This window comes from Orcinus orca, chromosome 7 (genome assembly GCF_937001465.1).
Source record: "Orcinus orca chromosome 7, mOrcOrc1.1, whole genome shotgun sequence".
NCBI classification, from domain to species: domain Eukaryota; kingdom Metazoa; phylum Chordata; class Mammalia; order Artiodactyla; family Delphinidae; genus Orcinus; species Orcinus orca.
Genome location: NC_064565.1, coordinates 92,194,041 through 92,218,076, shown reverse-complemented (window position 1 = coordinate 92,218,076; position 24,036 = coordinate 92,194,041). Strand labels below are relative to the sequence as shown.

Sequence of the window (24,036 nt, the reverse complement as noted above, 5' to 3'; positions counted from 1 at the left end):
AGACCCCTTTTTCAAGTAAGGTCACATTCATAGGTTCCAGGGGCTAGGATGTGGACATATAATTTTGGGGACCACCATTCAATCCACTTATAGTTATATATAGAAAATTGATCAAATAAGCAAATGTTTTAAAGATAATAGAAGCCTGGTTTTTCCTAGTGGAGAACAATATAAAAAGATATTGGATTGGAATTAGGTGTGTCAGTGCGAACTTATACTTTTTAATATATAACTAGAGAAATAATTCTAGATGGAAATGTCTGCCTGTGTGTATACCTGTATGCTGTCTACTGGCCAGCAACATCCCAATAGCAATGAATACATCTAGCACCCAGGTCTTGGCTTCTAAATACCATTTTCCACTAAAGGGAATCAAGTTTCCTTGGAGAAGAGGCTGATTCCAGGGCCGGTGCAAGAAAAGTACAAGGCAATCCTAGAATATTTTGTTGTACCAGAAAACAAAGAGGTTTTCAAAAAATAAAGAAGACATGTCAAAAGGACACAAACCAACTTGAACAGGCTCCCAGTTGCCAAATCGGGGACAAACTGAACGTGGACATAAATAATGATAACAATGGATTATAATCCATGAATAAAACATGAATCTATGAGTCCATACTGATCTAAATGAATGAGTGAGTAAATTAAAAGTTTGATGAGAAACAGAATATTTTCATAGTTCCAAAGTACCTCCCCACAAAGTATTTATTAATTACAAAGGGGAAAAGAATAATTTTACAGTGAAGAAGCCTGGCAGATACCACCTTGATCAAATGGTCAAAGTGAACATCATCAGTATGGGACAAATGTAAATCACATACGACCTGGTAGACTGCAAAGAGGAAAACTCAGCATTAGTTCTGTTTTTCTTGCCAAATGTTCATAATAAATTTCGACTTAATCATGAGGAAATATAAATTAAACCCAAATTGATAAAATAAAAAAATAACAGGCCTGTACTCTTCCAGAGTGTCAAGACCATGAGATCAAGAAAAGACTGAACCAATGTTCCAATATATAGGAAAACTATACAGAGACATGACAACTGCATATAATACCTGACTCTGAATTGGATGCTTTTGCTATAAAGGAATTATTGGAACAATTGGCCAAACTTGAATGGAGACTATAAATTATTAGACGGTAGTAGTGTATCAATGTTAAGTTCTGGATTCGGGCTGTTATTCTATGGTTAAGTGGGAGAGTGTTATTTGTAGGAAAGCACACAGAGAAATATTCAGGGCTGGTGTGGCATTGATAACTTACTCTCAAATGACTAAAGAAAATAAAATTCTTTGAATTGTACTTTCAACCTTTCTGTAATTGTTTCAAAATTTAAACCTGTTATTTCAAAATTTTAAAAAATGAACAAGTACAGTCAGAAAGGCCAAGAAGTGTGTTCATATATGTCCACTGCAGCATTAGCTATAATATCAGAAAACTAAAAACTTTGAAAATGTGTAACAATTTGTACATGATGATCTCAAGTGTGTTTTAAAATATGGAAAAATGATTATAAAGAAATATATGAAAATGTTAAGGTTATGTATTATCTATGTGGAAGAACTATGATTTTGTGTTTTTGCAGGGGCATGTATTATGTACAGAAGGAATGTTATGGTTCACTAGGACTAGATAGTAAAATTTAATTATAAAGTAAATAGAAGTGAGGAAAGGGATTAGATGAAATTGTATGAAGTAGATAGTAGAATTGAATCATACAGAGAAATTGCACATATATGTCTTTAATTTCTGCCAAGTCAACTGTGCACACTCAAATTGTATTTTTCCTACAACCTAGAGCTGAAATGCAAGCCCAACAACCTCATCTGTTGCCTAACAATAGAAACGGTGATGGACTCCAATGCTGTAGGAAGAACTGGCTGCACTGAATTCACTAAGAAATGGTAAAGACTAGACTAATCTTGATTATTGCTGTACTCTGGGCAATTCAACACCTTTTCCAGGATAATTTTCACTTGACATGCTGTGTAGGAGGTAACCTTTGGTTAAAAAGTGACTCTAGCTTTGACCTTAGGTTAAATTTTAACATTTACTTTAATTCCTTCTAGGGATCTTAACTACATAGTCTAAATTTTTTAAAAATTGAGATATAATTCACATAGCATAAAATTTTTGTTTTAATGATCCATTTTTAACATGGTGCAGGAAATCCACAGTGAAAAAAGAATTTTCGTTTTAAATTATTCTACAGATTTGTTTAAAAGAAATGGAAATTCAAATTTTAACATTTGGAAAGAAAAGTGATTAGATCAAATCAATGGGAAAAACGTTTGACTGGCCCCTTCATTAAAAACAACCAAGGTGGGGACTCAACTGAGCCTGGACATCGTAGCCGAAGTATTGATAGAAGTAAACAAAGTTTATCCTTATTGTCACCCTCGCAACACACACACACACACACACACACACACACACACACACTTTTCTTTGTCCTTCTCTCTCTCTTTGGCACTTTTCCCCCCTCACTTCTTTTTGCCCTACCTCTGGACAAACTCCCTTTCCCCACTCAGGATCCACTACAGGGAGAAGTTGCAGTTTACTATGTGTGAGGCCATGGGCAATTTCACAACTTCTCCAAGCCTCACTTTCTTCCTGGTAAAATGGCTGTAAGAGTAGTTCCAGCTTTGTTACGATATTGTGAATTTTTTTTCTTTTTTTTTTTTTTTTTGCGGTACGCGGGCCTCTCACTGTTGTGGCCTCTCCCGTTGCGGAGCACAGGTTCCGGACGCTCAGGCTCAGCGGCCATGGCTCACGGGCCCAGCCGCTCCGCGGCATGTGGGACCCCGGGACCGCCCCCTCCCCGACCCCGACCCCGACCCCGACCCCGACCCCCGCCCCGGACCGGGGCGCGAACCCTTGTCCCCTGCATCGGCAGGCGGACTCCCAACCACTGTGCCACCAGGGAAGCCCCTGTGAATATTTTTTAAAGGATTAATATGAAGTGCTTTACATTAATTCTTTAACGTTACTTTTCTTTTGTATTAGTTTCCTGTCATTGCTGTAACAAATTACCACACACAGTGGTCTGAAACAACACACTGTGATAGCTTACAGTTGTGAAGGTTAGGAGTCTAACATGGGTCTCACTGGGCTAAGATCAAGGTGTTGGCAGGACTGTATTCCCTCTGGAGGCTCCAGGGGAGAATCAATTTCCTTGCCTTTTCAGCTTCTGGAGGCTACCTGCCGTCCACGGCTCGTGGCCCCCTTCTTTCCATCCCTCCAAGCTCTGCTTCCGTGGTCACATCTCCTTCTTTGACCCTCTTGCCTTCCTCTTATATCTAAGGACCCTTGTGATTCCATTGTGCCCACCCACATAATCCAGGATAAACTCCCCATCTCAAGTTCCGTAACTCACATCTGCAAAGTCCCTTTTGCCGTGTAAGTTGACATACTTGGTCATGGATATCTCTGGGGTCAGCATGCATTATTCTGCCTACCACACTTTCCCTTTCCTCCCTTATTTCTTAACTCCCAGGTATTCCCAACCTGGCCTAAACCTCACTTCCTTGCTTGAGTTCTCTCAGGTCTCCTACTCATGCCTCCACACTTCCAGCTATAACTTTCTCCTTCTCTTCCAGTTCAAACCCTACCCATTCCACAAGTCCCAGTCAAATCATGAGTCCTTTGGTAAAGCCTTCCCAGGCCATCGGCTTATAAAGATAGCTTCCTAAATCCCATTGCATATAGTAGCTGCGCCTCTCATTTGGCAAACACTCTGCCTTCTGGTCATACATTCATGGCACACAGGTGCTGCATATACATTGAATGAATAAATGAATCGCCACAAGACCATAAGAAATTGACAGCCATGTCATTTTTTTTAGCTTTATTGAGATATAATTAACATATAACATTGTGTTAGTTTGTGTACAATATGATTATATGATATACATATATATATATATATTGCAAAATGATCACCATAATAAGGTTAATTAACACATCCATCGTCTAACATGATTACCATTTATTTGGTGTGCAAACATTTAAGATCTACTCTCTTAGCAATTTTCAAGTACACAATACAGTATTGCTAACTGGGACATTAGTTCCCCAGAACTTATTCACCTATAACTGGAAGTTTGTATCCTTTGACCAACATCTCCCCATTTCCCCCACCCCCCAGCCCCTGGCAATCACCAATCTAACTTTAAGAACTGTGTCTTAAGCTACTTTCTAATCCAGCACTGAACAATGGTTGAGGCGAGATATATGGCAATGATGAAAAGATAAAGCATGTCCAGGAGCTCCAGGGAGGAAATGTTCCAGAGCCCCATCTGTTTCTTTAGTTTAGAGCAATACCAACTTACTTCCTACAAACACATCTAGGGCAAGGGGTCTTTACGTATTCTCTTTGGGCTGGTGTCAATGATAACTTTAGCAACATTTTTTCCTGGACTCTTTCTGCCCAGCTTCTCATGCTCTCTTGATTTGGTACCTGTGTGTATGGACAATAGAAGCTCTTCCAGAAACACAAACGGCACCTCTGAGGAGTGCTCCAGAGGCCACAATGGTCTACAGAGGGTAGGGTAGAAGTGAGAAGTGGGAAAACCCTCTCATTCTACCTCAGGATATTCTTCAGAATCTGTGATCTGCCTTAGTTTGCACACCACTAGCGCATTATTTACTGCCTGACATTTTTCATTCTTTTAAGAGTTTTGGAGACGGGGCTTCTGTTATTCTATCTTATGCCCAAAGATGGATATCACTATTCCATGTGTAATTCTGTCTTTTTAGTTTATGATGACCACTTTCTGTAAGTAAGTGTTTTTACTTTCTATTACTATTTTGAAAAAATATCTTTATCAGAACTTTCTTCATTGGCTAATAGCAATCACTGGGCAGTTCTTCCCAGTCAAGGAAAAGGGATAAGAAAACTTCTTGGTTACTTTTGTACTTACGATTCTAACTACCAGACTAAAGTTCACATCAAAATACACATCACACAATGCTATTTGTTGTCTCACATTTTTGACAGATGAGTTGAAATCTTTTTATACAATTCAGCAAACTATTAATATATGAACACTTTGCTGGTTTTTGTGAAATAAATAGATGAACAATAAACAGTTCTGGCCATCCAAGGAAGATCAGACATGAACGTAAAAAGCTGCACATGAACTATTTCAGGCATTCCTTCTGACTCACCACTAGTGACAGAGAGGGCCTTAGACCAAGAAAAATTAAACCCCAGATTAAAAAAAAAAAAAAGTCCTTTCAATTTACTGGGCAAACAGCCAAAACTGCAGACCTCTCAGGTTTCAGATAACATTACAAAGAATCTTTACTGATTAGAAATTTGCTCTCCCAGCAATATACTACTTTTTCTGACTTCATAGTTATTGTGCCATTTCTGTGACTGTGTTTTACAGCTGGGCACAGAGGTGGAGTTTTGCTTGTGTTCAATCGTAGAGGATGAATTTGTAACTTTCCCCGTTCCCTTTGGGGAAAAAAAATCAGGAAGGAACTTAAATACAAGGCTTTTCCTCCCATTTTACATTCAAACATGTCTTGCAGGAAATGAACAAATAGTGATTCTCAAATATAACATTGTACTTCTATGTGCTGTAGTACAAAAAGAGCTTTACAGGAATTTTGTGTTCCGGAAGTTGAGATTTTTTAAGGACAAAGGTGGGACTTGGATTTTTTTCACTTCCTGCAGAATATAAATGCCAAACTCCTTAGCCTAACATTCAAGATCTCCAAAATCTCATCCCAGCTCACCTCCAGTCTTATCTATGTCCATCCTTACTCCATGAACCCAGCAATGTCCTGTGAACCATGCTGAAGGTTTTTATCTCCAAACCTTTTTTGCCCTCTAGACTGCCCTTCTATCTTTCCTCTTCTCCCAGTCCCACTGTCAAATTATCTATTTTTCAAGGTACATCTTCAAAGAAAAGGCATCTATAAAGCAACCTGTACATAATCTCCAAGTTGAAATTTCCCTCTCTTGGGTTTTCATAATTTCCTGTAATTAAGGGTTACAGCTTTTGTAATGAGGAATAAAAACTTAAAAACTACTTAACTAAAAACTATTAACAGCTTATCAAATAAAACTTGAACACAGTTTTTTGAAAAGGGCAAGGAACTCTTTCAGAATCAGTTACATTCATGCCTGTAAATGCGTTCACTAGTAAGAAAAAAGAGATAGAAATGCCAGCCAACATAGGAAGCAGCAACAAGATAGAGTTGTCCTATGGACCACGAATTACTATTTTTAAAAATAATGGAAAAGGGAGAGAAAGCAATTAAAAAACTAGAATTACCTTAAAAAATGAATATGACATGAAAAAACATTTTAATGGGAGATTTAAAAAATGATAAATTAATGCATGCATACTTCTGCAAAATTTCTTCAAATTAATATGTGGGTTTAATGCAAATACTAATTAAAAATTCCAATGTGATTTTTTTCACGGGCCCAGCCGCTCCGCGGCAGGATCCTCCTGGACCGGGGCACGAACCTGTGTGCCCTGCATCGGCAGGCGGACTCTCAACCACTGCGCCACCAGGGAAGCCCCTCCAATGTGATTTTTTAATTAAAAAAAGGAAGTAGGGCTTCCCTGGTGGCGCAGTGGTTGGGAGTCCGCCTGCTGATGCCGGGGACGTGGTCTCCTGCCCCGGTCCGGGAGGATCCCGTGTGCCGCGGAGCAAAAAAAAAAAAAAAAAGGAAGTAAAGTTTATTGAGACATGAATTAAAACATATTTTGTAAAAAGAAAGAATAATGCAGTGGGATTAGGTCTGTCTGATATACTAAAACATATAAAAGCTGCAATAATTAAATCAGAATGCTATTGGAAGATGACTAGAGAGGTAAATTAATGGAACAGAAAAGATAGTTTAGAAATAAATCTTATATATAATACTTTAGGAAATGATAATGAGAAAAGAAGGGACTTTCCAATAAATGGTTTTGAGAAGATTTTAGCTCTTTAAGAAGTTCCTCGTTCCATACTTTATAATAAAATGTGTTCTAAGTAGAATTTTAAAACAAATGATTAAAATAAAAGAGTAAAATCTTCAGACAAAGTAGAATATTTATTCAATGTCTGGAGGAGAGAGTTCTTTGAGGTTTGAAGTATGAAGAGGAATCAAAAGAGGAATGAAGTAATATTTGATCACATAAGTCCCAAAGAAGTAAACGACTGATGTCTGGTCAAGTGGTGAAGCAGCTTCAGGTTCTGATAAAACCCTCCCACCTTTAGTGCCCACACCTGTCCCAAACACAGTAATAATAAATAGGATATGAAAAGGGAAAATCAAAACGATATAACTGAGTTCAAAAAAGGAAACAAAAGCAAAAAATAAACAAATGGGACCTAATTAAACTCAAAATCTTTTTTGTACAGCAAAGAAAACTGTTGAAAAAATTAAAAAAGGCAATCTACTGAATGGGAGAAAATATTTGCAAATGATATGACTGATAAGGAGTTAACAGCCAAAATATATAAACAGCTCATGCAACTCAATATAAAAAAACCCAAACAACCCAATTTTAAAAAGGGCAGAAGACCTGACTAGACATTTTTCCAAAGAAGACATACAGATGGTCAACAGGCACATGAAAAGATGTTCAACATTGCTAGTCATCAGAGAAATGTGAGTCAAAACCACAATGAGATATCACCTCACACCTGTCAGAAAGTCTATCATCAAAAAGACCACAAATAAATTTTGGCGAGGATCTGAAGAAAAGGGAACTCCTGTACACTGTTGGTGGGAATGTAAATTAGTATAGCCACTGTGGAAAAGAGTATGGAGGTTCCTCAAAAAACTAAAAATAGAACTACCATTTGACCCAGCAATTCCACTCCTGGGAATACATCTGAAAAAAACAAAAACTCTAATTTGAAAAGATACATGCACCCCAGTGTTCATAGCAGCATTATTTATAATAGCTAAGACATGGAAGCAACCTAAGGTCCACCAACAGATGAATGAATAATGAAGATGTGGTATATATAAACAATGGAATACTACTCAGCCATAAAGAAGAATGAAATTTTGCCTTTTGCAATAACATGGACGGGCCTGGAGGGTATTATGCTTAGTGAAATAAGTCACACAAAGAAAGACAAATATTTTATGTTATCACTGATATGTGGAATCTAAAAATAAAAGAAACATATAGAGCAAAACAGAAAAAGACTCCCAGTTATAAAGAACAAACTAGTGGTTACTAGTGGGGAGAGGGGAAGGGTTTGTAGCAAGATAGACGTAGGGGATTAAGGAGTACAATTATTATGTATAAAATAAATGAGGTACAAAGATATAGTGTACAGCACAAGGAATATAGCCAGTATTATATAAAAACTTTAAATGGAGTATAATCTATAAAAGTTTTGAATCACTATGTTGTACACCTGAAACTAATATAATGTAACTATACCTCAATAAACAAATTTAAAAAACATAAATATAAATACCACCATGGAACTGAAACAAACAAAAAATGCCACAGTGAAGAGAGCAGAATTGCAGCTGTATACCTACCGGTCTTCCATTCCTATGTCCAAGGCTTCAGCTCCCTTAGGTACAGCTTCATACAGGGAACACTGAGGACAAGGATTAGGGCTGGGGCTCTCTCTAGTCATAGGAAACTGATAGAAAAAGTTGGCTCACCCATTGCTGAGAGGTATGGGTTCACAGAAAATTGCACATGTTGGGAAGCAGGAATTCAAAGACACAACATGAGGCAGTGAAGAAATCTGTGATGTCTACAATGCCTCCCATCCAAGTGCTAACCAGACCCGACCCTGCTTAGCGTCCGAGATCAGACGAGATCAGGCGTGTTCAGGGTGGTATGGCCATAGACTGATACCCACAATATCAAAGTAAGTCAGGAATACCAAAATACTACTACGTATCCAGTTCTAAACTGGGGACTCCAGTGGGTGCTATGTGCCAAAAACATACGTTGTTGGGAAGGGGTGAACATGGAGGGAAAGGCAAAGAGAAGAAATAATTAAAAGACTAAAAAACTTTCTACTAAAAATGAGCCTTCTGCAAAATAGAATTCCAATACCACATTAAAATATCTAACAACAACAACAAAAAAGAGTTTGAACCCCACCTCTCCAGTTGGAACATGAATTCACTTCAGATAAAATTAATTTTCTGGAACTGTTTGATAAGGAACTGGAAAGTAAATGTTCTGATGATGCTCAAAGAAATCAATGAATATAACACTTCCATTAAAAAAGAACAAAAAAAATGAAGCCAAAAAAATCAACAGTGAAACAAAAAACAGGTGGATCTGAAAAAGAAACAAATATAAATAAAAAAAATAGACATTAAAATTTAAAAATCAATAGACAGAATGAACTTTAGGCTGGAAATATTTGAAGAGAGGCGTACTGAACTGGAGGGAGAAATTCACCCAGTTCATGGTCAAAGGAAAGAAAAATATGGGTAAATAACTAAAGGCTACTAAGGTTAGATGGTGAGGATCCCAAAAGAAGAAAATGAAGAGAAAAAGTTGAATCCTCATATCAAATGTGTTCTACATACCAAAAGGATACAAAGTTAAATCATTACAGGGTGAGTGCAAAACATCAAGAATCAAAAGAAAATCTTAAGAGCTATCATAGATAAAAGACAGATTATGTGCAGCTAAGCAACAGTCTTCCCATCAGAAATATTAGATGCTACAAAGAAGCCAGTGAAGTAATGTCTTCAAAATGCTGAGGGAAAAATAGATATCTACACTGCGAAACTTTTGCAATGTAGATGCAAAATGAATCCATTTTCAAATAGCAGAGCATAAGACCAAGAGTTTAGCCACCTACAGACTGTGGCTGATACTTACCCACTGTGACACTGGTGGTGTAAGCAGAGTGGAGCTCCATTACACAACAGTGTGAATATACTTAACACTACTTCACTGTGTACTTTAAAACGATTAGAATGGTAACTTTTATGTTATATGTTTCTTACCACAATGGAAAAAAAATATCACGCTCAGGCTCCCAGCAATGCCACATTAATTTCTCTGTAGGGGCAGCAAAATGCATGGAGCACAGGCAGAAGGTATTTTCTTAAACTTCCCAGTTGATTTTTATTTTATTTTAATTTTTTCCCCAGATGATTTCTAATGTGCAGCCAAGGTGAAAACCACTGACTTATGCCTAAAAGAAAACCATATGAAATCTGAAAGAAAAAAAAAAGAAAAGAGGATGGGAAAGAGTGTTTGGAAAGAGAGGTATAAGGCAAATACAGAAACAGAGGTAATACTGTCCCAAAAAGCCAGTGTAGTTGTTATCGTATTAGACAAAATATAATGTAAAGCAGAAAACTTAGATAACAAGAGATGCTACATAATAATCAAGGGAAGAATCATATACGATCATGAATTCGTATGTACCAAAACCACAGTTACAAAATATATGAGGCAAAAACTGACAGAATGACAAGGAGATACTTACAAATTCAAAATCATGGTGAGAAATTTTTAACACCTTTATTAGAAACTATTAGATCAAGAAGACAAAAAAACTTTAAGAAAGATATAGAATATTTAGAAAGTAAAACTAAGTAGTTTGGAGGCTTCCCTGGTGGTCCAGTGGTTAAGAATCCGCCTTCCAATGCAGGAGATGTGGGTTTGATCCCTGGTCGGGGAACTAAGATCCCACAAGCCGCGGAGCAACTAAGTCTGAGCGCTCCAGAGCCTGCTCACCACAACTTGAGAGCCTGTGTGCCACAAGTAGAGAGAAGCTGCGCACCGCAAGGAAAGATCCCGCATGCTGCAACTAAGACCGGATACAGCCAAATAAATACATAAATAAATATTAAAAAACAAACAAACAAAACCCCCAAAACTAACTAGTTTGATCTAATAGAGATATAGAGAATCCTGCAAGTTGTAACAATGTTTTTTCTTTTCACAAACACATAAAACAATTATAAAAACTGATACCATACGAGGTCACAAAGTAAGTCTCACCAAATTTCAAGCAATCAGTATCATTCAGATTATATATATTTTTTGTAATTTGTAACTTTTTCTTCTTGAAAGATTTTTGAAATTATGGCAAAACATTATTTGATAAAGCTGGATGTAGGTTCATGAGTGTTTGCTATATTATTCTCTAAATGTTTCTTTATGTTTGCAAAATACTAATAATATTTTTTAGAATTTGAACCACCTGAAAAAATATATTTCCAACAAAGATAACTGCCAATTAATGTCACTTTATATAAAAAGCCCAGAATGAAAGATAAGAAAAACACTAAAATGTTAATACGTAAGTACACAAAAGACATTGAATGACATCCAACATAAAGAAAAAACAAGTACTTTACAAATAGAAGAACATTCATTCTGAGTAGAGTCAAAATTGTGAAATACCATGCTTACCAATTTAAGATTTAAAAACCTGATTGTACCCATGGTTGGTAAGGAGATAACACATTCCTTCCCTTTGGGGTGGCAGTCTAAATTGTTTAAAACATTTTGGAAATCAATTTAATAATATCCATCAAAAATCATAAAATTTTCCATGTTTTTTGACTCAGTAATTCCATTTCTAAGGATCTAGCATATGGATATGATCCTAAGTATATGAAAAACTTTATGTACAATGATGTTCATAGCATGTTATTTATTTTATAAAAAAAGATTGAAAACAAATTAAATGTACAGTTATTAAGAAAATAATTCCCCAAATTATGATATATTCTCTTGAAAAATCTTGTAGCCATTACAAAGGATAGGTAACAGGGGAAAATGCTTGCCAGGGCATGTCAAGTGAAAAGACCAAAATTCAAAATTATTCACTATGATTGCTAGAATTTGTAAGAAAAAAGCTTTGCAGGAACTACATCAAAATGTTAAACCTGATTATTTTCTCGATGGTGAGACCATAGGTGATTTTTCTTTCTATTATTCTTATTCTCTAATTTTTCTTTGTGTTTCTATTACTTTAATAATAACCTTTACACAAACTGCTTTAATGTTCCTGCATCTTCCCTAGGTGATGACGGATTGGCAGATTGTTAAATATGTTATAAACTGGTCTCTCTCCCTTTTGGACCAGGGAGGCACCCAGTAGAACCCCAAAGAAAACACAGGTTCCTTCTTTTGTCCCACGGTGTTCTCATGTCAGTAGATTAGGTTGAGGTCTTGGCTTGGAGGGAAAGTCAGCTCCAAGGTGACAGCCAGGCTCACTCTGAACTGGGAGGGGAGAGGGGAGAGGGGAGACAGAACACACTCACATGGAAGACAGAGCATCTTTGAAGTCATATTGTGCCATTGTAGATGAGGGTAACTACAGCCCCCCTTGGGATGAAATGTGAAAGTTGAATAGCTCCAATAATTTAGGACAAAGCAGCAAGTCAAAGGACCCTAGAAGGATTTTAGTTACGGGAAGAGTACAGAATCCCTTAAAACAGACTCCCTGTCTAAAAAGACGGCAATCCTAGTTCTGCAGGGGTAAAAAACCCAACAACAAAAAAAACTGATGGAGACCACACAGAAAAGTAAGATTGCAAAGGAGAGCTAAGTAATTTAAATCAGAACTTGCCGTAGAAAGAATTTTTTTTAAGATAATATTTAAAAACATCTTGGCCTATCCTCATTTTACAAACACATTCATAGGGTCAGGATGGCTGGAAATGCTGGGTGTTGGTTGGGTATGTGTTTCTCCACAGGACCTTTCCACGTGGCTAGCTTTGGCTTCCTTACAGCATGGTGGCCTCAGGGTAGTTGACTTAAATTGTGTCTCAGGGCTCCAAGAGACAAGAAGTGGAAGAGGCCAGTCTATGAAGAGCTGTGCACTGAAACTGGCACAGTCACCCTCCTTTATTCTATTGATCAAGGCAGTTGCAGAACCTACCCAGACTGAAAGGAAGGGTCATAGGCTCCACTTCTTTTTTAAATTAATTAATTAATTTAAAATTGAAGTATAGTTGATTTACAACATTGTGTTAGTTTCAGATGTACAGCAAGGTGATTCGGTACATTCTTTTTCAAGTTCACACATATATTCTTTTTCAGGTTCTTTCCCCATTTAGGTTATTACAAAATATTGGGTATAGTTCCCTGTGCTGTACAGTAGGTTCTTGTTGTTTATCTATTTTGTCTATAGTAGTGTGTATGTGTTACTCCCAAATTCCTAATTTGAAGGGAGGCGTGACCAAGAATGGGTAGCCATCTTTAATCTGCCAAAGGATGGCCAACCAAATGGATAATCTCCATTATCCCAGTCAGGCTACCACTGGGATGAATCCACTGGGATGAATCACTGGCAATTTTTGTCCTTGTTCTGCCTGAGTTCTGTCTCCATGAGAGTGTGACTGTCTAGGCCAAGGGGACATGCAAGAGGGGAGTCGTAGCTCCCCAAAAGAAAATCATGTAGTCCTTACTACAAAAAAAGATGACTGGGTGCTACACAGGTGAAAACAATGTCCGCTTCAGACATTTGTTTTAAACCTATTTTTGTCCAGCGTGAGAATCTTCACACAAACCCATGCCCCTCCCTCCCTTTTACACCCAAACTTATTGTCTGTGTCTCTCCTTTTATTCAGATAACAAATGTTTGCCTGCAGCAATGCTAGGCAGGCCTAGGCTAGGCTCTGCGCTGGGGATCAAAGAAGAATCAGCCCCGGAGCTTGCCCACCAGTTGTCCTCTCTGGAGTAGGGGGATAACTGAGGAACAACAGTAACATCAGAGACAAAAGAGGAGATGCCATAAGAGGCACAGATAAAGTGCTCTGGAAGTTTAGAGGAGAGGGAGATAACTTCCAGCTGCGCCCTTAATCACATACTGCCTCACATCTCTTGTACTGTTGTCTTGTCTGGTTATTAACTCCTACATTGTTGAACAACAGCAAACCAGTCACACTGAATAATTCACGGGGCTGCTCCTTCCTCTGCATCCAGATCATGAGCTCCTCCGAGGCAGGGCTGGAGAACTCTGACAGGCATGTTGCAGGGGCTAATATGGCGGCTCCAACAGAAGAGAACATCAATGAGATGCTATCTGAATAAAGTCTACATACATGCTCAGAAACTTAGGCCTTTATTAGCTTACTAATATTTCTTCAATGCACTGAACAGGAGACTAAAAGATTGCTTTTCTCCATGGCCACCTGTTTTTTTCCCCCCTGGTGGGAGGAAATATCTTTCTACTCGGACCTCCTGCTTCCAATGACTGACATCTCAGTTGGGTGTGTTCTTCCACCTCAGCTATGGAAAGATGTCAAATAAAGGTGACTGAATGTTATAGTGATGGCTCTGCAAAGACCTTTTACACATAGTAATCTCAGATTCCTTCGTGGAAAGTTCTTTTGTGTGTATCCCACTAGTGTATCGCCTTTTGGCATCAATTCCAAGTCTTTCTGAAAAACATACTATGTCTTCTTTTTTGTTTCTTATTTTTAAATGGCAGATGGTTAGGAAATATCTTCTCACTCTTATAATTATTTTCCTCAGTTTTTCTCCATTCAACAGCAATTACCCTCATGTATAATCTTTCTAAGTAGTTATTTTCTAGCTCCTGAAGAGAATAATCCCAGTGAAGTCATTCATCTTATGTACTTCATGGTTTTTCTCAGCAGGAAACTTCTATTGAATATAATTTGTACCACAGTAACTAACATAGACACTTAAACATGCTTGGTAGTTAATTTGTTTTTAAGTGGACCAAGTTTTCAGATGAAACATTCAGCTGTTACACAAAGGGTGTTTTTCCTGGATTCTCTCCAAAAGTACCTTCAAAGAAAATTAGATATGTGACTACTGCACTTCAAATATTTTCCAGGGGAGAGGTGGAGTGAAAAAAATTGTTTCCTCTGGCTTAGATTACCTCACATTTACACTGTGCTAAGCACTTTACAAAACATGCAAATCGTCTGCTTTATGGAAAAGTAAAACCCCTTCTGGATTTATTTCTTGATGCTAGCAATATTGAAAAATAATTTAATTTACATTATACAGAAAAGTCTTTAGATAGATTTAACAATTAAACATATAAATCAAGTCATACCAAAGTAGCAGAAAACAGAAACGAACAGTTATGATATCTTTAGAGGAATTATAACTTATCCAAGCTTGGAAATGGTAAATGAAATATCAAAGGACAAACACAAGAGATTTGATGATTTGTAACTTGTAATATTAAAGATGATTTTAACAAGCAGCATTATTTTACCAAAGGTCGTTCATGATTAATTTAGAAGAAATTATTCTTGGCCTCTGGCATTCAGTGATGTCCACAAGTAATCCCAAAAGCCAGTGATATGGAGAACTATGTTACTTTGAGTCAAAATTTGAATTATGCCAAGAGCGTGGTATGCCTGACAGAGTCCCTTACTTGAAAGTACCCTATCTGACCCCCAGTACCTGAATTGCAAGGTGACGTTGTCCTTCTCACCTGCTTGTTGTGTGTGACACACTTCTCTCCAGAAGTCACATGTATTTGCACAAAGGAACCATTGCATTCACTGAAACGGTTTTTCTCAAATGTGGAGATTCAAAAAGGTTTCACTTAGGATACATTTCTGGAGAATGATATCATTGCTGGGAAATTCCATAGAATGGAGATAACAGAAAGATCAATGGAAAGTTGCTGAATTTCTAGAGATTACTGCCTGAATCAGGGCTCTCTCTAATTGGCTTTAGGAAAATTGCAACTTTGAATATGAATGACAGTATTCAAGTGAATCAATTAATGTTACTGTTAAAAAAAAAGAAAGGAAAAAGAAGAAAAAAAAAAGACACACACACTAAGGACCCTTGTCCCAGTCACGCAGAACAACAATCACAAGAAGTTAATGTGATTTCTGACAGCGAGCCCTCTTGAATCAAATGATCTCTCCAGGCAATATTAACAACACAGGTTAACAGTGTGAACAGTGAACAGTGAACAGTGCCCAGGTGAACAGCGTTGAAGGTTACACACCTCAGGAACGACAATAGCGGTTCCCAGCCACACCTGCATTCCTGCGTGCTGTCACATCTCCTTCCTGTTTCTCTCTGAGCTGGTCACACTATCATTAACCCATATCTGGAACATGGCAGGCCCGCAGCTGGTCTCTCCAGGCTCCAGCCCGTTCCATGACCAATGCATCAAACACATTCCCAAGAGGTTGCTATGACAAATGCAAGTGTGGCTTGTCCCCCCCAGCTTTAAAATGCTTCAGGGAATGGCCCATTGCCTTCAAGAGACTTCCCAGTTCTTTCTTTTCTTTTTTTTTTTTTATTGTGGTTTAAAAGTGGCAAATCGTAGTTATTGTTTGCCTTGGATGTGTCAATAAGTCATTTGAAATTAGTCAGGAAGAGTTTTATGAATTTTCAAATGCAGCTTTTAATCACATGTCTGAACTCACATTTACCAGTCTTTTGGGAAAATTTCCAGGTTTTTTTTTTATTACACCACACTTCGTGTGATATTCCTTTATAATAAAGTTTTATTAATTAAATAAAAATAACACAAAATTTACAACTGGAGTGTTAATTAACTATAAGCACATTGTTGTGCAATGGATCTCTTGAAGTTTTTCATCTTGCAGAACTGAAACCCTATACCCATTGAACAACTCCCCATTTCCCCTGCCCCCAGTCCTTGATAATCACTCTTCTACTTTGTGTCTATGAGTTAGCAACTTTAGATACCTCATGTAAGTGGAATCATGCAGCATTTGTCCTCTTGTGACGGGCTTATTTCACTTAGCATAATGTCCTCAAGGTTCATCCATGCTGTAGCAGGTGACAGGACTTCCTTTTTAAGACTGAATAATATTCCACTGCATGTATATATCACCACATTTTGTTCCTCCATTCATCCATTGATGGGCATTTGGGTTGCTGCCATCTCTTGGCTATTGTGAATAATGCTGCTTTGAGCAAAAGTGTACAAATACCTCTTCGAGATCCTGCTTTCTGTTCTTTTGGATAAATACCAAGAAGTGGGATTACTGGATCACATGATGATTCTATTTTTGAGAAACTTCCATACTGTCTTCCATAGTGGCTATACTATTTCACATTCCCAACAGTGCACAAGGGTTCTAATTTTTCCACATCTTCGCTGATACTTATTGCATTAGTTCCCCCCACCCCTTATCTGTGGTTTCACTTTCTGTGGTTTCAGTTAGCTGCGGTCCAAAAATATTACATGGAAAAATTCTAGAAATAAACAATTCATAAGTTTTAGATTGCGGGCCATTCTGAGTAGCGTGATGAAATCTCAAGCCATCACACTCCAACCCACACAGGATGTGTATCCTCCCTTTGTCCAGCGAATCCACCCCTTCGTCACTTAGCAGCCGTCTTGGTTATCAGCTCATCTGTCATGATATCTCAGTGTCTGTGCTCAAGTAACCTTTATTTTACTTAATAATGGCCCCAAAGTGTAAGAGTAGTGATGCTGGCAGAGACTATTGTATTATTATTATTATTTTACAGTGGCCATCCCCTGGTGATTAGTGAAATTGAGCATCTTTTCATGTTTGTTGGCCATTTGTACATCTTTTTTTGGAGAAATGTCAAGTCCTTTGTTTTTAATCTGCTTTTTTTGTTTGTTTTGTTTTTCTGTTGTCAAGTTGCTGTTCCTAATTCTTAAGCATGGTCTACACCCTTCCTGACCTGGTCGTAAGCCTCATTTCCGTCCTCTCCTTACCTCACACACTTCTCATTGGCAAGCTTGGTTCCTAGAAGTTCTTTACTGGAGGAGCCAGGCTATTGATATCTCCACGTGTAGTTCCTGATGGGGTGCCCCCCTCTCTACCCCAAACGCATTTTGACCGCTGGAGCAAAATCTACTTCTGTCAGAAAGAAAAATTACCTAGGGGGAATTACCTTTGAGAAGTCTTCTCTCACCATGTCCTGTAGCCCACCTACTATCCCTTCCAAATTTTTATGGTGGATCTAATAAAACATTTCCACTACTAAACAGATACTAAAAGCAGTGAATACTCTTCATAGCAAAGGCTTTTTGTTGATGTCTGTTGTATTTTCTCTTTGCACTTCCCATGGAGTGACTAAACCTATCATACTTGATAAGGTCAGCAGTAATTATACACAGGAATTTTATCTGAGGCATTCTGGAATATATCCAGAAATGGAAACCAATCTAGTTAACAGGTGAGCATACTTTTTTTTTTTTTTTTTTTTTTTTTTTGCGGTACGCGGGCCTCTCACTGTTGTGACCTCTCCCGTTGCGGAGCACAGGCTCCGGACGCGCAGGCTCAGCGGCCATGGCTCACGGGCCTAGCTGCTCCATGACATGTGGGATCTTCCCGGACCGGGGCAAGAACCCGCGTCCCCTGCATCGGCAGGCGGACTCTCAACCACTGCGCCACCAGGGAAGCCCATGAGCATACTTTTTAAAATGTCATTGATATGGACCATTGTGACAGAATAATAGTCCACATAGCATTTCCAAAAAATGTCTCTGCAATGTAAATTCTGTCAAAGAATTTCTGAAATTCTTTCCTGCCACAAAGATAGATTTTGTTATCATGGTCTATCACGGAATGTATAAGACCAATTAGAAGGCTGCTTGAATTTTGGTGCCATGTTGAAACCCTAGGTGCTGCTCAGGCTGAAGTGGAGCTCAGAGGCCTCAGGCAAGGCCTGCTAGAAACCAGCCCGCTTCTGTTGTCACCATCAGTCTACCCTGTGTTCAGGGCTGATCATGTGGGCTGGCAATTTTTTTATTATTTTCTGCTCCCAGATGAGATGATAAGCTCCTTTAAGGTCAGCACCAATCTTACTTAATATTCAAGCTCTGGTGCCAAGCAGGGAGACTGCCACGGAATCTATAATGTTACATTTTTTCTGAAGAAAGGGAGGGGAGGAGGAAGAAAGACTGGTGGGCAGGTGAGCAAGCAGGAGCAAAGGGAAACACAGGGCCAGGCTTTGCCTCTGTGCCCTGTGCTGCCCAGTTTTCCTCGCCCAGGACTAGAGAACCCCGAAGACCTGGTCACCCGGGCTGTGCACTCAGGTCCCACCCGCACCCCCGTCTCAACTTCCCCAAGCTGAAATGGCTTAGTCCTCACAAAGGTCACCCTCCACTTCCAGCTGCAGGGTTCAAAATGGGAGTTTAGATCCAGGGACTGCACACGGCAGTCCCGTGCCATCTGGCAAATATACTGATCAGGTCTCGGATTATTGAGAAAACTATCATCTAGGAAGCACCTACTCCATGCTAGCCAACATGCGAAGGCCTTCAGATTTGTTACCACATTTCACACATTTCAACCCCTTTTTAACCCTTTGGGGACTTTGTTATTATCCCCACTTTTCAAGTGAGGAAAATGAGACCCAACCAGGATTGTAATCAAGTTTCTTTAATGCTAAGGCTGTGCTCTGATTATTATATCATGACACCCAAGGTCGGAGTCCTTTCAGATTTACAATAGACGCGGTCCATTGCTTTCATATTAGGTATTGGGGCTGTATACTTCATAGACTGAGTCTTTTAGGCCCTGCAGATATCTTAGAAAACACCGAGTCTAATCTCCTTAATTTACAAATGAGGAAGCTGACAACTTGACGTGATTTATAAACCATACAGTGAATAGAGTGATATAATCATTCTCTGTAAAGTTTTTCTATTTGATTTTTAAGTATTTTTTTCTGAATATGAAAGCAATACAAGCTCAGAAAATTAATAAAATTAATAAAAAATAATCCATGATTCATATCCCAACAATCCTAACAGATTAATAAACATGGTTTTAGACTTAGTTCATTTGTATCTCATTTTAGGCCTTAGAAAACAGATGTATTTATTTGGCGAATGGTTATATATTTGTACATATATGCACACGTACATATAGCATTAGTTGATATTATATTCTTTATAAAATATGGTATTCTCACTGAATATTATGAATAGCTTCTGATTTTATTAAAATTCTTTATAAATATTGTTAAATGATGGAAAGGATTTTTTACCATAATCATAAAAATAATATTTCTGGGGCTTCCCTGGTGGCGCAGTGGTTGAGAGTCTGCCTGCCGATGCAGGGGACACGGGTTCGTGCCCCGGTCCGGGAGGATCCCACATGCTGCGCAGCGGCTGGGCCCATGGGCCATGGCCGCTGGGCCTGCGCGTCCGGAGCCTGTGCTCCGCAACGGGAGAGGCCACAACACTGAGAGGCCCGCGTACCGCAAAATAAATAAATAAATAAATAAATAATAATAATAATATTTTTTCACTGGGGAGACATTTAAAAAATATATATAATTCCAAAGTAAAACTACCTACTATCCTATCACCAAGAGATAACCACCATTAACACTTTGGGTTTTCTGGGTTTTGTTTTATTTGAGGGGAGAGTGTCTTTTTGCTGTTTATGAATGTGTATATAATAGAGACAAATGGAACAGACATTTTCAGCCCTTGATACATTTGTGCCAAATTACTTTCCAGAAAGTTTGTTCTTATTTAAATTAACAGCATCAGTGAATGAAAATGTTCATCTCACAGTATCCTCACCAACTTCTAATATTATCTTTTAAATTTTGTGGCTAATTTTATAGTGGGGGAAAATGGTTATGAATGTGAATTTTAAAAATATTGATGGTTGTGAAAACAATTGCTTATAACTGTCTCATTTTATGAAGCAAAAAAGATTAAGTACATAATATTAAGAGCTCTATACAACTAAACTCTAGTTTATATCTTACTTATTTAGACTATTTTAAACCAAGGTAACGGTGGCTTAAAACCTGTTTGCAAAACTGCATTATATTAAATGGAATTGAAAGAACCAGAAAGTATCTGGTAAGGCAGGTCAAACAGCCTCAAATAAGACTTCCGTGGGAGAGACGAAGGCAGCATCTCTCTGTAACCTATTTGTTAATTCGTCTCTTTCCTTCCTACCCTATTTCAAAGAGGGAAGACAACAAATACACTGATATACGCAGCACAATGCAGACAGTCAGATCCAACCTGCAATCAGAATTTTTAAAATGTTCAACTTGGGTATATTTTGAAGCCACTGTTGATTTGGAGGGCTGTACATCAGAGTCACAATTCACGGAACGCTAGAGTCAGAAACCTAAATGCTTTCAGAAAACGTTTAATTTCTAGTCCAGTTACTACTTTCCTAAGGCTCCCCAATGCTGTTGTACGTGCCCCTCCCGTCTCTTTGCACCTGAATTTTTAAAAACAAACATTTATGCCCATTAAATGTTCAGTATAAATTACACACCACTGTTGACCTTAATATTGTAACTGAGCCATTGGTGGGAGGGGAGGGGCAGCCACATTTTTGGAACGTGCAGTGTTTGGTGTCGGCATTCAGCGTTCACAGCCCTGGGAAGGTCCTCTGCCATACCTGTGGGGAGGCACGGCCAGTGTGTGCTATCAGTGTGTAAGGCTACCCTGGCATCGCTAGATAACTATGTAAGATAAGCCTGGGAGAAGGAGTAAGAGTGAAGTGGAAATGTTTGGATTGTATTTCGTAAACACCAAGACACGTGGAAACAAATGCAAAATGTTGGAATCTATTATAGCCTGTGAATGCAATACAATGCTGTCATTAGTGTTACCATCTGAAAAAACGAAATCCCTTCATACTGAATGTATTGTCTGGACTGTGACTGTTATTCATCAGGGATTAATGCTATCATTGTTCTGGGGCCCTTGTGTTAAAAATGCATGATAATCATGATAATGGAAGCACAGAATTCAAACTCTTTCTCCCAACATTCAAGGCCTGACATAACGTTGACCTAACCAACATTTTAAGCTTATCTCTCTCCTTTGCTAAGCTTTGTTCCAGGAAAACTAGTTACTCAACATTCTCTCCCCACCTCCATGCTTTCTTAGTGTCAGTCGCTCCACCTAGAATGCCCCTCTTACCAACGCTATCTGGCAGTTCTGTCTGTCAATCAAGAATCATCTTCTCAAACATCACCTCCACGATATTTCCCTTGTTGACCTTTTTCTCTACTCCGAGGAAGGTTCTTTGAAGGTAGAAGAAGCTACATCTTACACAATCTGAATGACGGAGACCTTTAACTTGTTCCCTTCCTTCTTGAGTGTAAACTTGTTGCAGGAAAGTGGCTACCCAACCAGGAACTACAGTGGTCAGTATTGTACAGCCAGGGGTGCCTGAATGACTTGTTCTTACTGGTTGAATGTAAGTGGAAGTGACAGGTGTCACTTCTGGGCTGGGAGTTTTAAGTGTGCCTGCGTGAAAAGATGCTTAACGTCGCTAACTATCAGAGAAATGCAAATCAAAGCTACAGTGAGGTACCACCTCACACTGGTCAGAATGGCCATCATCAAAAAAGTCTACAGATGACAAATGCTGGAGAGGGCGTGGGGAAAAGCGAATCTCCCTACACTGTTGGTGGGAATGTAAGTTGGTGCAGCCACTATGGAAAACAGTATGGAGGTTCCTCAGAAAACTAAAAATAGAGGTATAATTCAAAAAGATGCATGCACCCTTATGTTCACAGCAGCACTATTCACAACAGTCAAGACAAAGAAACAACCTAAACATCCATCGACAGATGAATGGATAAAGAAGATGTGGTACATATATATATACACACAATGGAATAGCCATAAAAAAGAACAAAATAATGCCATTTGCAGCAACATGCATGCAACTAGAGATTATCATACTAAGTGAAGTAAGTCAGAAAGAGAAAGACAAATACTATATGATATCACTTATATGTGGAATCTAAAATATGACACAAATGAACCTATCTATGAAACAGAAACAGAATCACGGACACAGAGAACAGACTGCTGGTTGCCAACGGGGAGGGGTTGGGGGAGGGATGGAGTGGGAGGTTGGGGTTAAGAGGTGTAAGCTTTTACATATATACAATGGATACCAACAAGGTCCTACTGTATAGCACAGAGAAATGTATTCAGTATCCTACGATAAACCATTATGGAAAAGAATTTTTAGAAAAGAATTTAAAAAAAAAGAAGTGTGCCTGCCTTCTTCACTCTTCCTCCTCTTAGGCAGCTTGAAGCCAAAGATTTTGTTACCCTAGAGCATACCAGGAACTCAAGATAGGTGAAACCCAAATCCCTGGATCATCAGGTGGAAGAAAGTTGCCTGCTGACCTAAAGCAGCATCACTGAGTTATTAAGCGAGGGTAAAATTAACTTCCATGGGATTAAGCCACTGAAATCCAATGTTTTCTTTCTTACAGAGCTAGAGCCATTTCGCTGACTAATACAACTTGGTATATTCATTTAGTGCTTGGCTCATTCCATCTCATATAGCAGGTGCTCAAAAAGTGTTTGTTAAACCGAACTGAAAATTCAGAGACAAACACAAAGAAATATAAATTAGGTTATACTGCTAGAACATAGTTACTGTTGACACCAAAATGCTCTTCCAACCCTATTTTCTATTTTTTTTTTTTTTTTGGCGGTACGCGGACCTCTCACTGTTGTGGCCTCTCCTGTTGCGGAGCACAGGCTCCAGATGCGCAGGCTCAGCGGCCATGGCTCAAGGGCCCAGCCGCTCCACGGCATGTGGGATCCTCCCGGACCGGGGCACGAACCCGCGTCCCCTGCATCGGCAGGCGGACTCTCAACCACTGCGCCACCAGGGAAGCCCCAACAACCCTATTTTCTTAAAAAAAAATCCCCTTACCCCAAGTCCCTTGTTTTACATAAGTACTTATACATTGAGATCAGTTGTCACTTATTCTCAGGAAGAGAAAATAAGATGTTTTGAGAACCGACAGTCATTCTCATTGGATATAGGTGCCAAGTTTTCTTCTGGTTATATGAGCCAGATGGCATAACTGAAAAATAATGGCAAGATGAAAGATATCCTCTTTGATTGTCAGATACTTGGGTCAGATTTTCAAATAAGACATAATTAGTGCATAGGGGCCCTTGGCCAGTGGCACTTTTATTCACATTCCAATTCGACTTTCATTGTAAAATGATGATGCTATTATTGCTGGTATAATTTTTCAAGGCTGAGCTAAGTTATACAAAAGAGAGATCTCTACTGGCTTCAAGTCCAAAATATCATCAAAACGAGATTGGGACCACCTTGTTTCTGCCCCTCACAGA

At 38.7% G+C, this 24,036-nt stretch overlaps 1 long non-coding RNA gene across 1 annotated transcript in view; it reads right to left on the bottom strand.

The window, feature by feature from the left end:
• LOC117201503 (uncharacterized) overlaps positions 1-24,036 on the bottom strand; it is a 73,853-nt gene that overhangs the window by 25,705 nt on the left and 24,112 nt on the right. The window lies entirely within an intron of this gene.